This window comes from Peromyscus leucopus, chromosome 1 (assembly GCF_004664715.2).
Source record: "Peromyscus leucopus breed LL Stock chromosome 1, UCI_PerLeu_2.1, whole genome shotgun sequence".
NCBI classification, from domain to species: Eukaryota; Metazoa; Chordata; class Mammalia; order Rodentia; family Cricetidae; genus Peromyscus; species Peromyscus leucopus.
Window position 1 is genome coordinate 58992589 of NC_051063.1, and position 15605 is coordinate 59008193.

The window sequence follows — 15605 nt, forward strand, 5'->3', positions numbered from 1 at the left end:
CCAGCGTTTCATTCACCCAGGCAACACAACCCACGGAGGATGTCAGCCCACCAGCGCCCCCCACCCCTAAACCCACACCCTCCCTTGCCTGGGCACAGACTCAGCCTTCCACGGCTCCTCCCAATTCTCCAGGTTCTACAGCCACTCTCAGAGATGTCCCAAGTGTCCTGCGAAGCTCTGCTTTGTATGTTTCCCCCGGGGGCTGGCCCATGTGGGGCTCCTCTGATCCATCGCAGCCCAGGGTGGAGAGGTAGTGTCCCTGGACACAAGGTCTACACACAGGACCACAGGGAAGTAACTGCACCGCAGGGCATGCACCTGTGTCCCAAGTTCAACGACAGCCACAAGAACGTATACTGGAAAGGAAAGCGTAAAAGCGAAAAACATATAGATGGGAGAAAAGAGGGCTTGGACTTCCCCCTCCGCCATTCACTGTTCCTCCCAAGTTGTTCAACAAGAACAACTTGTATCTAGACCAGGCTGGCCTTGAACTCATGGCTCTTCTCATAATGGGGTTACAGTATACGAAACCACACCTACCTACTGTTAGCCTTTGGACTAGAATTCTAAACCAGGGAGAAAAACTTACCCGGGACACACCCTCTAGGTAAACACACTGACTGCTCCACCCCAGAAGCAGGTCTGGCCAGGCACAAAGGAAAGGCCCCTCCGGGATCGTTCCTAACACAAGGTGGCTTCTTGCCCTGTGTCCTCAAACTGGCTCATGGCAAATCTGCATGCAGGTGGCTGCTGTGGCAGGAACCTCCCAGGTGCCAGGAAGATGTCTAGGGAGGCATGCACCATGCCAGAGGCAAAAAATCCTGACAGTGTAGGTAGGGCTGGGCTGTGGTATCGGGTGTCAGAGGGAGGACAAAATTATTTCTGAGAAGTGGGTGTGGAGCCTGGGCTCTTGCCCCTGCCCCAAGTGACAGCGTTGGTGTGATGACTGCCCTCTCCCACCTGCCAACCTCCTTGCCTGGGAACATGCAGGTGCCCCCACACTCAGGCCCTACACCATTTATACACCAGCCCCACTGCTGGGGAGGGACTCCCAAGGAGGGCTGCAGCAGAGTCCTAAGCCCTTACTGTAATCCGCTCCTGGCACACCGAAATGCAGAACAGGATGCCTGCATTGAAAACCACCAACCTCACATGTCAGGTCTGGTGTGTAGCTGCCCCCAAGCCTGTAATTCTGTACCTCCACCTGCACTAGACTCAATGCTTCCAACCTTTACCTGCTACTCTTGGTGTGTGCGTGAGTGCATGCGTGCGTGCCTGTGTGTGCCTGCCATAGATGGACCTTGGGTGGTGTGTGTGTGTGTGTGTGTGTGTGTGTGTGTGTGTGTGTGTGTGTGTGTGTGCGCACCAGCCATAGATCGACCTCGGGTGTTGTTCCTCAGGGGGCACGCACATTGTTTTTTCTCACTGACCTGGGACTTGCTAATTAGGCCAGGCTGGTTGGTGGCAAACTCCTGTGTCTACCTCTCCAAAGCTGGGATTACAAGCATACACTGCCATGCCTGACCTTTCTCGGGTCATTATGCTTGCAAAGCAAGCATTTTACTGACTGATGCATCTCTTCAAGCCCTCTTGGGTCATTCCTGTGCTCACCTTTCATAACACTTAGCTAAATACACCCCTCCATCAGGGCCCAGTTTTGACCAGCTACTGACTTCACATTCCCAAATCATAGTGATGCCTCAAGACACACTCAGTCACTCAACTGTGCATTCTGGTAGAGGGCTTCCCCTTCCAAGCTGTGTTTAATCATTCCCCAATAAGCTGAAAGCTTTTCGAAGACACCAATCTTACCATGCTCTTGATTGAATCCTGAGGACCCTGTGGATTGCATCTCACTTGCCACTGACAAAACTGTCTTCATTTTTAAAGTTTTATTTATTAGTGTGTGTGTGTGTGTGTGTGTGTGTGTGTGTGTGTGTGTGTGTGTGTGCTACTGAGCATATGTGGAGGACAATTGTGGAGTTGCTCTTCTCTACTCCTACATGTACACGGGATCTGGGGCTGATCTCAGAGGCATGCATAGAAAGCACTCTACCCACTGAGGCATCTTGCTGACTTAAGACTGTCTTCATTTTAATAACGTGGCTTGGGCTGAGCCCCAGTCCTTCACTACATAAATGGCTCTGTGCTTTGTTGATGGGATGTGCCCACTGGGCTCGCTTTCTCCATAGCCGACCCCTCTCCATCAAAAGCTTTTCACCTCTGAGGTCAGCCCCTGAGCCCTAACACTGGCCATGCCACCAAGCTGCCACCCCTGAGAGACAACCAACTTCCCTTCCCAGACCAGGTCCTCTTAGCATCCCCGCTCTCCCTGTAGTTCCCTGCGGCCGCCGCGGAGCTTAGGCAGGCAGCCAGCTAGGAAAGGAGGGGAAAGTTCAAGAGGCCCAGCACACCGCCAGAAACTGGCACACGCCAGGGAAACGACAATGTGGAAATCGTGTCCATCATATAAATCAAACAGTCAGGCTTGCCCAGGGATGACAGGCTTCCGAGCAACGGAATCATGCAAATAGGTTCTGTGTTCCAGGGAGTATTTCAACACGCAGCGCAGTACACAGATGGGGAGTGAGATAGGCTGGTAGACAGGTAGAGAGGATAACAGGCAGAGCGGTGACTCAGTAGACCAGCAGAGATGGCAGGCAGGTGCGTTTCATGTTTTCCATGGCAAGGAAAATGTGGGATACCCATTCGCCTACCTACCTGGCACACACCAAACAATGCCCGTTGTGTGTGTGTGCTCATGTGTGTGAAGACAGGTGTCCAAATTGGTGTCTATCACTCTCTACCTTATTGTTTGAGACAGGGTCTCTCACTGAACCCAGAGATCCCCAATTTGGCCCAGCTGGCTGGGCAGTGGGTCCCTGGAATCTTCCTGTCTCTGCCTCCCCAGTGTTTGGATTACAGATGTGCACCACTGCTCCTGGCTTTTTAGGGGGCTGCTGGGGATCCAGACTCAGGTCCTGATGCTTGCACAGCAAGTGCTTTACTGACTGAGCCGTCTCCTCGGCCCCTGCCTTTTTCTTCTTTTTTGGACAGGGCCTGTGTAGCCCTGCCTGGCCTGGAACTCACAAAGATCAACTTTCCTCTGCCTACCAAGTAGGATCAAAGGCATGGGCCATCACACGAGGCCCCCTGACATCATTTTCTTACTAATTTGTTTTACCTCTACCCACTCATTAAATTCTCACTACAACTCTAAGAAATGAACCCATGTCTGTCCCCATTCACTACGAGGAAAACAAGACTTAGACATCCGAAGCTTGCTTAAGGTCACAGCCAGCCAACAGCGGAGCAGGAATCAAGTCTAGGCCCAGAGCCAACGGGCATGTCCTTACTTACCAAAGTGCAGTGGTGGCTGTGACAGCAGAGGCCAGCTTGAGATTCCTGCAGTTGCAACACACGTTGGCTTAGGTCACTGCTGTACCCAAAATAATAGGTGGCAGCCAGCAGGGAAATTCAACTGTTACAAACGGCCCAGGGCTAACTTTATCAGTGTGGCCTAGCTGCCCACTAGAATTGCGTAATTCACGGTGCACAAGAGCAAGCTCTGCTCCAGCTCTAATCCCTCACCAGCTGTCCATCTCGCCTAGCAGTAAACAACTGCTGGAAATCCTTAGAGAAAGCGTCACCCACAGGAAGAGGCAGCTTAGTGGGATTCCAGGTAGGGCATCTAGGAACATGGCAAGCATCCCTCACCAGGCTGATGAGCGCTGGGCCCTGCCCCTGGACAGACCCCAAAGATGCTGCCAGTGGGGTCTCTTATCACCCGTAACTCCTAGGAATGCTTTGCTCTCCTAAACAGAAATGGCTCCAACTTGGTGAGGCTGAGCTTGGTGGTGGCGCACGCCTTTAACCCCAGCACTCGAGAGGCAGAGGCAGGCGGATCTCTGTGAGTTTGAGGCCAGCCTGGTCTACAGAGCGAGTTCCAGGCCAGCCACAGCTACACAGAGAAATTCTGTCTCAAAAAGGTTGGAGAAAAATTGAAGACCACACTGGCTGCGGGCCTCTGGACTACATGCACATGTCAAATGCACGCACATCAAAAATAAAAAAGAGATTTACAAATCTCAGTATGACTGATGTGTCCAGCGGAAGTGACGTAGAACGGGACATGCGTACCTTGTGCTTTTGGTGGATTTGGGGTACAAAGGGACATCTTAGCACATTTCAGTTGTTGTAACAGAACAGCCGAGGGTGGGGCACTTTATAAAGAGATTTACATGCCTCACAGTTCCAGAGGCTGGGGAGTTCAGGGTCACTCCCTCCCGGTGAGGGCTTTATGCTATGTCCTTTGACAGGAGAAGCCATTGGACTGGTGGGAGCCTGGACAAGAGTGGAAGTGAGCATGTGGAGAGGAGAAGGCAGGGCCCCAGGCACTGACTTAGTGCGCCTTATGAGAACGGATTCGAGCTCCAGACCAAGACACTAACCTCTGTCCCCTTCAAAGACTCAAGACTCCAAGACCCAAAGACTTGGAAATTCTGTCACTTTGGCTACCAGATTTCAACAGCTTTTTTCACTTGGGGCACGTGTGGTCGTAGATTAAGCACAGCAAGGAACCTTCACTGTAAAAAGCTGTACCTCGAATTCATGGCTGAGCATTCCCTAGCATTATTATATAATTCGGCCACAGGTGACTTCCCACAGTAAGGCACATCACCATACGCCACCCGCATTGATGGGCTAGACAAAACAGTTCAGGTCAGGGTGGAAAATGAATGTAGGTTTATGCCGTGCCATCTGCTCTCAAAGTAGAAGTGGTGTGAGGTCTGCTTAGCATTTCGATGGTAAGAAGTAAATTTTCAGTCATCATTCAACCTACACCCTCAGAAATAACACAACTCCCACCTGTCACACACTGTAAAAATTCAAGCTGGACATGATGGTGAACACTTCTAACTCTGGCACTTGGGAGGCGAAAGCAAGAGGATCATAAAGTCAAAGGCATCCTTGACTACACGGCCAGCCTAGGCTACCTGAGACCCTATCTCAATAAAAAAAAAACAAACAAACAAATAAATAAATAAAAACTGAATGTGGTGGTGCTCACCTGTAATCCCAGGAGGCAGAGGCAGGAGGATCTCTGTACATTTGGGACCAGCCTGGTCTTTATCTCCAGTTCCAGGCCAGCCAGAGCTACATAGTGAGTCCTGTCTCAAAAAGAAAAGCAATGTAAAAGTAAAGGAAACTCAAATTTAGGCTTTATACTGCACCATGTCATTAAGAATTGGTAATCAGAGAAATGTGACTTTGGCAAAATGGATTTAGGGAAAGCAACCAAAGGATACTCTTTTATAAAGAAAATAACAAGGGCTGGGGATATGGTTCAGCTGACAGAGTGCTTGCCTAGCCTGTCAGAAGTCCAGGTGATTGCACATCTCCAGCACCACTAAAGCAAGGTTGGTGGCACACCCCTGAAATCCCAGCACTCAAGAGGTGGTGGCAAAATGATCAGAAGTTCAAGACTGCCCTCAGCTACACAGTGAGTTTGAGGACAGCATGCATATACAAGACTCTCTCTCAAAAAAATACAAAACAAGGCTGGAGAGATGCTCAGTGGTTAAGAGCACTGGCTGCTCTTCGAGAGGTCTGAGTTCAATTCCAGCAACCACATGCTGCTCACAACCATCTGTAATGAGATCTGGCATGCAGGCCACTATGTATACATAGTGAATAAATAAATCTTTTAAAAAAATACAAAACAGCAATAAAAATAATAAAGGAGACCAACAAGATGGTTCAGCAGAAGAAGCCTCTGCTGCAAGCAGACAACATGAGTTCAGTCCTCAAGAGACCCACACAGGACAGGAGAAAACCAATTCCACAAACTGTCCTCTGACCTCCTCACAGGTGGCACAGAAATGTGTGTGTGTGTGTGTGTGTGTGTGTGTGTGTGTGTGCAGAACAGAATGCTAGCCTGCAGGAAGGGGCACGTATCTATCAACTCAAGAAGCTCAAACTTCTCATGCCAAGACACTGTTCCCACAAATGTCCCATAACCTCTGGGGCTGCCCTGCTCATCCTGTGCACGTTTGTCCCCTCAGCAATCTGACATCTGCAATACGAGCAACGCAGAACACAGCGACAACCTGAAAACCTGTCCAGCCGCAATCCTGACATCTGGAAACTCTACCTACAAATGTCCCGATTTATAGGGGTCACATGATCTACAAATGTCCCGATTTACAGGGACAGGGGTCACACGACACAGACCTCCTCCAGATTAAAAAAAAAATGCTGTTGAATGGGTCTGGAGACTTGGCTTAGGGGTTAAGAATGTGTGCTGATCGCAGAAGACTGGAGTTCAGTTTCCAGCACCCACGTGGGGTAGCTCACACACCTCAAACTCCAGCTCTCGTGTCTTCAACCTTCTCTTCTAGACTCAGAGGTCACTGCACTCAAGTGGTTCACACACACACACACACACACACACACATGCACGCACGCACGCACGCACGCGCACACACACACACAAATACATAACTTTTTTAAAGACAAGTTCTCACGATGTAGCCCTGGTTGGCCTGGAACTAACTGTATACACCAAGTTGGCTTCAAACTCACAGAGAGCTGCCTTCCTTTGCCTATAGAGAGTCCTGGGATTATAGCATGGGTCACCGTCTCCAGAAAATAAGTCTCAAAAAAAAAAAAAAAAGTGTTAGATGAAAACAGGGCTCCCACCAACTCTCCATGCTCTCAGACGTGTCTTGTCTCACTTTCTACCGAGTGCCTCTCCTCCTAACTCTTGTGCCTAAGCCTCTACTTAGATACCTTTCCTGACTCCACCTCTGCTTCATTAAGAATGGTGGGGCTGTAGCTAAAGAAGCTTGTCAAGTGTATATGTTGTCAAGAGACCCTGGGGACAGGTTTCTGGTGGATATTCATGCCGCTGATGTCCCCAACCTCAGCTCCAGATAGGTATGGGATGCCTTTGAGAAGTCCCCAGGCACAGCGGCCAGGGTTCACATTGACTAGGTCAGCATGTCCATGCTCATCAAGCTTCAGAGTAAGGGAGGTATGAATGAGCCCCTTCGAGGGGCTGGGTTCCCTGGACGCCAGAGGACCCGCATCTCAAAGGCGCGGGGCTTCAAGTTTAAGGAAGATGGATTTGAAGACATGAAAGCTGAGACTGATTCATCCCTGATGACTCGGGGTACAAATTGTGGTCCCCTGGACCTGCACTCCTGAGGGCTTCCCCTGTGCTGAATCCCACACCCCACCAAACAACCTTGCAGCCAGTCTCAAAATAAATAATTAAATAAATAAAATGGAAGGAAAAATAAAACATGTTGACTCAATCCAATCTACTGAATGTTGTACCTTAGCAATATAATGTCCTGTGAAGGGCCTGGGGTCACACTGAAATCACCAGAGTCACAGAGAAGATGGCATTTCACTCCATCAGCCCCAGGGAAAGATCAGCTCCAGGGAAAGATCCAAAGTTAACCTCCTACATTCACATTCTATGGGACGTATAGTGTTTTCACTTATCAGGGACAAGGCTGAAGGAGGCTCAGAGTGTATGCTGCTCTTCAGAGGATGGAGCTTGGCTTCCAGCCCCCATGTCAGGCGGCTTACAACCACCTGTCTCCTGCCCCAGGGCAGCTGATGTCTCCAGAGGCACCTGCACTCATGTGCACATATGCAGACACACACACACACACACACACACACACACACACACACACACACACAAGTTTAAAAAGTTAAAAAACAAAAACATGTGTGGTGGCACACTTCAATCCCAGCACTGGGGAAGCAGAGGCAGGTAGATCTCTGTGAGTTCAAGTCCAGCCTGGTCTACACAGCGAATTCCAGGCCAGCTAGAATTACAAAGTGTGACCCTGTCTCAAAAACAAAATAGAATAAATTATTTTTTCTTTTTTAAGCATCATGAGGTTCAAGATTGTGCATAGGTCACACTCACAGAAGACAAGGCCAGCCTCAGACTTAGAGATCTGCCTGCCTCTGCCGCCTGAGTGCTGAGACTGAGTTTAACCCCTTAGTGGAGTCTCATGGGAGTCGGGGCACACAGGAGGGCAGGCATCAGAGCTGCTACAGAGGAAGAAATGAACACCTAGGCATGCTCACATCTGGCCACAGGCAGTCTCAGTCTGCATGAACGGGGGTGAGGGTCACCACTAAGAGCCCTGCTCTGTGACACTGGTGACTTGGGCCTAGCTCAGAAAGTGGCTTCAACACAGATGTGGGTTCACTTCCAGCTCTATCTGTCACTGGCCGACATCACTCGTATACACTGTTCATCAGCACAAAGCACTACACTCTGCCATTCCAGCAGGAGCCTGTGCTCAAGAAAGTGGGTGTCCGTCCTTGCTCTTCCTCCACACCCCACCTACATCAACGCCTCAATGTCAGCACGGGGTACTTAGCCTCTCTTCTGACTAACCTGGACAGTTCATTCATTTCTTCTCAGAATGCCTTCACTGACCCACAGGACACGATGAATGGGCTGTGCTCAACAAATCTCCGGGGGTAGACCTTCCTCAGAGCATGTCCACGGCAGCTGCTGGGAAGCTAGGGATGAATCCATTTCATAAAGGGCTGAGGTCGAGGCAAGAGGATCAGAAGTTCCAGGTCAGCCGGTTAGCAAGGTCTACACAGTGAGTTTCAGGCTAGCCAGGACTACATAGTGAGATTCTTGTTTCAAGGTGGGTAGAGGTGTAAGGAGTCACTCACTGTTCCTTGCATATGAATGTCCCTTCAGGGCATCATAACAAGGCATGCTGAGTTCTCTATTTATGGCTTAACTCAAAGCCAAGGGAACCCCAAAGGAAGCCATCTAGGTGGGTGTGGATGAGGTCACTGCAGCTAGTGGCCGGGATGGGGGTAGGATGCTGGTATCAGGTACAGAGCATGGGGGAAGAGGCACTGAGGCAGGGGCCCAACCACTTGCTCTGATATCTGCCTCCCAGGCATGAACTTCTAGGGTACAACCAGTGAAACTCCCAAAGGACTCCCACCCTCTTAATTTAATATCAGTAGGCTGATCAGTCCAGTGGAGAAAGGGTGCCCCAACCTCTGTCCTTCCTTCAGCAAGAACACGCACACCTGCACAGGGTCAGGGAGACCGAGAGGAAGCTGAATTCTGGAGGGACTTAAGGAACAGAAGTAACAGACTCAGCTCCGACCACACTTGGACAAGGGGACAGAGTCCAGATGACCCCGCATTCCTAAGTGCCACAAGCCACCAACACCAGTGCACAACACAGCATTTTTTATTTCCTTGTTTTGTTATGTAGTCCAGGCTAGCCCCAAACTGGGTATGTCACTGAGGCTGATCTTGAACTCCTAAATTTCTGTCTCCATCTCCCAAGAGCTGGGATTATAGGCATAGATAGCTAAGCCTGGCTTTGCTGTTTTGGGTTTGTTTTGTTTATTTTTTTGAGAGAAGGTTCTGCTATATAGCCCTGGAATTCATGGCAATCTTCCTGCCTTAGCACACCACCACCCCCCCCCAAAACCCCACTGGGAGTAAAGATGTTTTCAACCATATCAAACTTCCCTCTTATCTAAATGGGTCTGTGTGCAACATGGGTTGACACTCCTCAGAGGTAAGGTCAGCAGTCACCGTGTTTCCCAACCTTCCAAGTGGCAGTTACCCAGGTGTCGGGCCCCTCAACGGGCAGCGTGCCCTCTGTTATTAACTTCGGAAAAACATTCCTGAAGGTCAGAACAACTCGCACAAAAAGGGCAAAGGTGGGCATTTCTCGGAACCTGGCTGCCACGTTACCTAAACAGGGCAAAGCTGGCCTTAGCCCAGCGCCTACGGGGACCCAATGTCCGCCTCAGTATTTGCATGGGGTTCAAGGTGAAGGGTACAAAAGGTAACAGACATTTGAAATCAACAAGCAGAACTTACTCCTTGTGTCAGGTAAAACAAAACCAAACCAAACCCAAACTATGCATAGCCTAGGTTTGGTTTAGAAGCAAGTTCTTGTGTATCCCGCTCAGGAATCCGATGCCCTGCTACTGCAGCTGGCCTTAAACCCTGATCTCCTTTACCCACCTCCCAAACACCATCACAGTCCTGAAGAAACTGCTCACAGGTGTGGCCTCTGCACCAGCTACCAAGCAGGAAAGCGATCACTTGGCACCCCCCATTTTCGCCTTTTCAGCTTTGCACAGTACGATGCTATTGCTTTTTACTTAAACAAAAATGTGTATCACATTTATTTATGGTAGTGCAACATACACACACTATACACTATAGCACGTGTGCGGAAGTCGGGATAATTTTCACTCTGTGAGTTCAGGGATTGAATCCCTCTCAGGTCGTCAGGTTTGGCAGCAGGCTATTTTCCTAACAACAAAAATTCTTGCAATAAAAGCTCAAATTGGCATTAATTCAAGTGTGCAGTAATCCTTTTTTTCAGCCTGCTAGGCGAGCCTCTGGCTTAGCAATCCCGCCCCCCCCCCCTTCTTTCCTTCTTTCTGGGGATGGATCTTTGCATGTTCCCAAGCTGTCCCTCAACTCCCGGATTCAAGCGATCCTCCCTCTCAGGGGACTGGACATCTGCTAAACACACTTTTAAAAGAGATTCACCTTGGACTACCATTTATTCTAACGTAATTCAAGTGCAGGCTTCCACCAGCCATAAAACTCTGGCCTAGCCGTAAATATCTATGCAGGGTGACTAAACATATTTTCCGACAAAACAAAACCTGCAAACGGTCAAAGTACAGGAGCGTCCCGGGCCTCTGGGCGCCTGGAGACCAAGACTGCAAGTTCAAGGCGCTCGAGAAGGGAAGGGCACTAGCAACCGCGGCTTCCCGCCCCGCCCCTTCCCCCACCGCGGCGGGGGTCACGTGGCGGCTGAGAAAAGTAGGGGAAAGGTTACGGGAGCCCCGCCCCCGTGCTGGCGCGTCCCGGGCGCTCGGATCCTGTTCCACCGGCCGAGCCCACGCAGGCCTTCCGGAGCTAGCCGGCGCGCGTCGCCGCTGCCATCCCAGAGCGCCGCCCCGGGCCACCGACCGCTTTGTCCGACAACAGATGTCGCTTGCAACAAAACAGCCTGCGGACTCTCTGCCTCAAAGGGTTTCACCGAGACTCCCAAGCCAAAAAAAAAAAAAGTAAAAATTACAGCGCTTTTATGAATGGGCAAAATGGGCAAGAGGAATCGGTTGGGTAAACTCCGGCCAGCGCCCCCAAATCCCGGGAGAACCAGGCCTGCCCGTTCGGTGACCACTGGGTCCCGGCCAAGCGCAGCGGCGGGAGGGAGGCGTTTCTCTCCCTCATCTGCAGTCAGGTGGCTTTCTAGCTCAAACTCGAAAGGGTTTTGTCTTGTGCAAGAAGCCGCCTCGGCCAATTTTGATACAAAACCTGACCCGGGGTCGATTCCAGAAACGGTTAAGACGGAGTTCAAAGCCGGGAGTGGTAGTACACGCCTGAAATCACAGCACTTGGGGGTGGGGGGAAGGCAGGAAGGAGATTAAGGGGTTCGAGGCCAGCCTGTGCTACGTGAGACCCAATCTCAAAAAAAAAAAAAAAGTAATAGATAAAAGAGAAAATTGAAGTGTAAGGTTAATCTAACGAGGCGACATAGTTAAGATAACGTTAATTTACATGACAAAAGAGCTTTGGTGCTGCCGCAAAGAAGAAGACACTGAATGCGGATGGTGCAGTCCTGCCTACTGCCTGCACCGTCCCCGCACCGAAGTCCTCAGGTTTATGTCCTCACTTAGCCCAGAGTCGACTGACTAGAGACGGGGTGGGGGAAATGTATGCTTGCTGGCACAAATAAAAGGCCAAAGCTGTATTTTACTCATTTGGCTTGTGGTTTTGACAGAGATAAACATGCTTGAATATCAGGAATGACCAGAAACCAGACGCCTGTGCGAGGAAATGCTGTAACTAAATACGCGTTCCCAAAGGCTTCTAAACTCACTTTCGTTTTATTTACGAACTTTCAAAGTTTGCAGTTTCCGACTAAAATTTGTTCTTGGAACTGCTATTTGAATGCACGGGACAGAAAGGAGCTGAGAGTCCCCGGAGTTGAGAGTACTGATCTTGATCTATGTCTAGCCTGGTTCACCCTAGGAACTTTTTAACTCCTTCAAAAAGTGAGCATTCATCTGTTTTCTGTGGCGTTAACGAAAGCCAGGCCCGGATTCACAATATGAAGATGAAGAAAAACCGGCTGTTAGAACACAGCCAAGCGGATCTCGGGGCTGCCCAGACCGCGCCGTCGGGCGGTCCCTGGCCAAGTTCGCCCAGGCCGGGTCACGTGACACCCCCACCCTCCCGGGCTCCAGTCCCTGCGCGACCTTGGGCAGTCTCTGGACACCCACCTGCCCTTGAACCCTGCACAAAACAGAGTGAGGGGTGCTCAACCCTTGAGTCTCTGCGCCAAGGGCGTGTCCCGACGGCTGCACTGCAGGGACCCGCACGGGGAGGGGGCGCCGGCCACCTGCCAAGTCCCGAGGCCGAGCATCCTTCCTGCTGCCGCGCCCGACCCTCGCGGACCCCCGGGCCCAATCCACCTGCAGAGTGACGAGTGGGATGGGGCTGGAAAAGGGCTCGGCGTTTACACTGGCCCCAAGCCACCCGCAGAGTGGGGAGTGGGATGGGGCGGGAAAAAGAGTTGACGTCCCTACTGACAGGGACCAAGGAGTCATGCCTAATCCTGAGCATTCGTCATGGTGCACTGAGGACCCCAAACCCACGCGCAGAGAGACTCCACCGTGGGGAGGGACACCAGGGGCCGAGGCCCCACGCGTCCCTGGCGAAGGCATCTTTGCCCAGTCCGGGGATCAAGCATCCTTCCTCCCACCCGGGGATCCCCAGACCGGTCACTTTGCGGGGGAGGGAGTGCCCTCAGCCTCTCCAACGCGCAGCTCCCGCGAACCCTGTGGGCACAGTCTGTGTCCCCCTCCGCGCTCCCATAGGTGACACCCGCGCGCCCGGCCCAGGGCGGTGCCGCAGCGCTACCCAAGCGCTGCCTTACCGAGTCTGAGGACGCCGGCGGCGGAATGAGCGAGCCGAGTCCGAGTCGGGGCGGGCGAGGCCAAGCGTACGGACGCGCGCCGCGGGTGATTGGCTGAGCTGGGCCCGGCTGCAGCGCGGGCGGGACGGGGCGGGGCCTGGACGGGGCGGGGCTAAGGGGAGGAGTCCCGTGAGGAAACTGAGGCTAGCACCGGAGCTTGCCAACAGCCGTCCTAGTACACCATTCCTCACCTTGCAAGCCTGTTTCTTCTTCTGCAAAAGGGGCTAACTCGTTAGGTAGGGTTCTGCCCACAAAAACTCTTTACATCATGCCTGGCTTACATTCGCACAGGCATATAAACTTCTCTGCACCCCTGCTGTTCATGCTCCGGACTGGTTGTTTTTTTTTTTTTTTTTTTTTTTTTTTTTTTTTTTTAAACCCACTCACTAACTAACCAACCAAACAAAACAAGACAGGAGCTAGGCGGAAAAAGGAATGGAATGGCTTCCCTGACATCACCGAGTGAAGAAGCCCAAGTCCCAAGCCTGAGTGACATATGTTTTTTATCCTAGGACAGGTTGGCTCCAGAGGCCAACACACTCGTAGGCTCCCTTGTATAAAATCATCTAGGTTTTTTTTTTTTTAAAGTCTCATTTGCATGACAATTGGGGTCTGGGGGTGTAGCTCATGGTGTGGTGCACGCCTGTCCTGTGTAAGATCCTCGATTTTCAGCACCAAAAGGCAATAGAACAGAATTACTCTTTGGACGCCTAGAACTAATAGGTGCCGGGAGAGAAGAGATTGGAACCTGGTGCAGAGTGGCCCTCTGCAGAGGGACCGCCTGGCAGCACTCAGGGGAAGAAGGTGGCAGGTGCTTGGCGGGTGCCTTACGAAGAAGCCGGGCCAGACCAGGCAGGGCGCTCTCCCCGCCAGGTGGGGCGCCCTCCCAGGCTGCGGATCCAGGCCCTGCTTAGAGCAACCGCTCCATAAAGGCACTGAAGAAGGAAGATTGAAGTCAAGCACGCCCGGTCATGGAAGAGCCTTGTTGTTTGCCTCCATCTTTCCCTGTGGTGCTACGGAAGGGTTCAGAAGAGAAAATGAAAGTTCCCCTTTGATCCCGCCCCCGACTGTGGTTAACCGTTGCTGTGTCTCACCGCGCCCCCAACTCCCTATTGTTTTAAAAGCCCAGGCGATTGCTGCGTGTAACTTGGCCGGTTTTACTTAGTTTATGTGAAGTGACTCGGTATATAATTGGGGTCTTTCACTTGGCTGCACAGTTCTGCTGTGACTTAACTAAACCGGCCTCCAAAGGACATTTAGGGACATCCACACGCACATGCCATGGGCCTTCTTAAGCACCCTTCTCTGAGCACCTGTTTCTGGGCGTGGAAGCATATGACAAGTGTGACATGTGGGTGGCACCAACCGAGGTGCTATCTGGGAACACTTTCTTCCGTCCACCCGGCCGAAAGTGGTGAAGGGGGAAGAACTTCTTAATTTCATTGGCATTATTATTATCATTGTTGTTGTTATTATTGTTGTTATTGAGGCTTGCCTGCAGAAGGCCGCTTTTCTCCGACCTAGAAGGCAGGAGGCTAGGCCCTGCACTGCTACCTGTTGCATCTGCCCTGGTGGCCCTAGCGTCACCTCCTGCCGCTCCCTACCTAAAGCTCCTTTACAGTGTGGACTGTCACACTCACCTTAAATGCCCTTCCTCCTCTCCCTAGAACCCCAGCGCTAACCAGTCCCCTCCCCAAGGACACTTCCTCCCTTGCGTCCATCTGGATTGGCCCTGTGCCCTGTCTGTCGGGAAGGCTCTGCGGCCTTGACCGTGGGCCCTCCCTGCCGCTGCCTGGGTGCCACCTGCAGGGCAGGCGGGGCAGGAGCAGGGCGGGGACTTGGTCAATGGGAGCGCCCCGGCGCCTTTTATTTCGTGTACCTGTGCCCTGGGGAGGTACCGTAATGAGTCAGAACCGCCTGCAACTGGTTTATGCTATGGGAACCTCATTTTCCTTCCTTTGCCCCCACTATGACTCTGCTCCTAGGGACTGTAGCTCCCGAGGTGGCTATTAATAAAAGCTTAAAGAACACCGCTCCGAACCGCCCCCCCCCCTGCCGCCGCCAGCGAGCCAGCACGCTCGCCCCTGGGGAGAGCTTGGGGGGGGGGGGCTAACCTAAACTCCCTGAGCGCTGAAAATATCTCAGGAACTGGCCCCAAGCTAGAATAACTTTTCTCAAGCTCTTCTGCTTTTTTTTTGTTTGTTTGTTACATTCTTCCCCAGTTTTAATCACATAGACTGTGCCAGCTGCTCACGATAGACACGTTTGCCCTCTGTAGTGGCTCACATTTATAATCCCAGCACTTGGGAGACTGAGGCAGGAGGATCACATATGAATTGGAGGCCAGCCTGGGCTACAGCATGAACGTGTCTCAAAGTAATAAAATAAAATAGAATAGAATAAAATAAAATAAAAATAAAGCCGGGCGGTGGTGGTGCATGCCTTTAATCCCAGCATTTGGGAGGCAGAGACAGGCGGATCTCTGTGAGTTCAAGACCAGCCTGGTCTACAAGGTGAGTTCCAGGACATTCAGGACTGCTACACAGAGAAACCTTGTCTCAAAAAATCAAAACAAACAAA

General features: G+C 51.5%; 1 protein-coding gene across 1 annotated transcript in view; it reads right to left on the bottom strand.

The window, feature by feature from the left end:
• The window catches only part of Cpt1a (carnitine palmitoyltransferase 1A), a 64851-nt gene extending 51783 nt beyond the window's left edge, over positions 1-13068 (bottom strand). Inside the window, exon 1 of the mRNA XM_028871527.2 lies at positions 12987-13068. The gene's annotated coding sequence lies outside the window, so the exon portion shown is untranslated. The remainder of the gene's footprint in view (positions 1-12986) is intronic.
• Positions 13069-15605: the final 2537 nt, after the last annotated feature.